The following is a 2153-nucleotide window of genomic DNA, read 5'->3' as shown; positions in this document are numbered from 1 at the left end:
CTGTCTTTGAACCGGGCCGCCTGCGCAAGGAATGCAAATGCTCTTCGTGAAAGGATCAGAAGGCGGTAGCTACATTCTCAAACGGAATGGCATATGAACAGAACCAGGTTGGAGAAAAACTTTACAATGCTTTGCACAGTAATTAAATGGAGTTGCATTACATTTCACTACGAGAGCACATTTGTTCAAGCAAATTCGAAGAGAGGTTTGCAGATGGGAAAGCAAGCAAGAAAGCTCCGTTCTTCACCATGTAAAAGGCCGGAGTTGAAGAACAAAGCAGTTTCTGCCCACTTTCGAAATGGGCACCTTTCGCGTGTAAGGCGAGCGTGATGACCACTACACTACAGAAACCAGCCTCAGCCAGCCGTGCTGCGGCTCAGTGGCATCCAGCACTGACAGTTGAAGCCATTCTACCTTTCACCTTTCTGTTTCCAATAGCTCGTTGTTTCATGGGACTTGTTTAATTTTGGCTATGTGGTGAGCATGGACGAGATACAGCGAAGTATCTGTTGCCACGCGGTGTACTCCAATAACGTTGTGTTGCTTACACCGGCTTTAAATGATTACTTTTTAGCGGAGCTCGGCGTCGCAGTCTGTGGCACAATCATTTAGTCTGTTCGACTGCTCACGGGAAAGGTGGTATTGTGAAACACTGCAGAAACGAACGACTTCCTTACTTTTGCTCCGACTGACCATACTCCGTGAAATTTTCCCAGATTCTCAGTTGAGGATTTTTGCAGCTGTAAGTTACCTCAGAAACCCTGTTAATACGTAATGTATTGAGCGAATCGCAAAACAGGAAGCATTTAACACGGAACACAAACAAAACTGGCAAACCAAATGCATTTTCAGACACAGCGAGCATGAATGCCTAATATGAGACAGTCCGGGGGCATGAGCCATAAAGTAATCTCACAACTAACAATAGGGCAATTCCAAACTACTCTTTCAAACATACTGGAGACTCAGTGCACCACCACTTCCGAGACAATGCTGAAAAGAGAGACAGAAAGAACATAATAAGAGTGGCCATTAAAAATTGAATTTCACCAATCACAGTCTCGATTAGATTACCTTTCCCTTCCGATGTCTCCAGGACGGAGATGAAGTAAATGGGAGAAATTCAATAACAAATGACAACGAAATTCATTGGAACGATTTTCTCATTGGCCAGAAAGCCAAATAACGACGAGTCGAGTCACCGTAGGACTTTGTTTCACAACAGCGAGGAAATAACAGTCTCCATTCGGTTCCAGTAAAAACTCAACTTGCCTGGAACGTGAAGCAACAGCAGAGCTGCTTGCGATTTTCCGCGCGGGAGGCGAACACGATCGTGACAGCACAGACACTTCGGAAATTTCGGCACTTTACCACACCACAGTTAATTCCACGGGAAGCAAACTCATTTTTCTTCTGTTTCAAACAGAAATGCAGCAGGGGTCGAAACCGCATTTGAACAAGCGGCGTCGTTGGAGTTGATCAGCAGAAATGGCAGCGGTGGGATTCGAACCCACGCCTCTGACGAGACTGGAGCCTTAATCCAGCGCCTTCGACCGCTCGGCCACACTACCAGCCGCCCGCAGCCGCCCATTTTCTTGCACTTCCAATTGTGCTCCTGCATACCAACACATGCAAAGTCAAGTGAAAAGGGTTCCATGACCCCTCTCCGACTCGCACAGCTGCTGGGATGTGCCCGTCTACAATATCAATTTCGCAGCAGATAATGATAGCCCATCAATCCAGACAAAAATCAATGGTATGCTGAGTCTATCTTCTCAGACTCTTTTCAGCTACAAATGTATCTGTGAGTGCGTGAGAATATATGATCGGTTATGATTTTGTCACATTACCATGAGCTGCTTGACATGACTGCAATTTCGATTCTTGCTTTGCTAAATGATGTCACCCATTGCTCAAAACAGGACATTTTTCACGTTTACACGGAACACGAAACACACCGGACTACAGGGAAAATGCACAAAGCTGAGCAGGCCGTGTTCCACATCATACCGTGCAGCATAGTTACAGTCACTGTGTCTGTTTTGCAGAATAAGAGTCCCAAAGAATGTTCTCCACCCTAAAAGCGGAGGTAGCATTACATTCCGAGAACGACAGATCACATTGTGAGGATGCTCTGACCTCGGAGCCAGTTA

General features: G+C 45.9%; 1 non-coding gene across 1 annotated transcript; it reads right to left on the bottom strand.

Moving 5' to 3' along the window:
* Nucleotides 1-1489: 1489 nt before the first annotated feature.
* On the bottom strand, nt 1490-1571 carry trnal-aag (transfer RNA leucine (anticodon AAG)). The gene has a single exon. It is a non-coding gene; the product is annotated as a tRNA-Leu (tRNA).
* Between the last annotated feature and the right edge of the window lie 582 nt (nt 1572-2153).

This window comes from Chiloscyllium plagiosum, unplaced genomic scaffold (genome assembly GCF_037043375.1).
Source record: "Chiloscyllium plagiosum isolate Xiang-an unplaced genomic scaffold, Cpla_swu_hap1 HiC_scaffold_45, whole genome shotgun sequence".
NCBI classification, from domain to species: domain Eukaryota; kingdom Metazoa; phylum Chordata; class Chondrichthyes; order Orectolobiformes; family Hemiscylliidae; genus Chiloscyllium; species Chiloscyllium plagiosum.
Note: the sequence above shows the minus strand (reverse complement) of the source record. Positions and strands in the feature narration are given on the sequence as shown.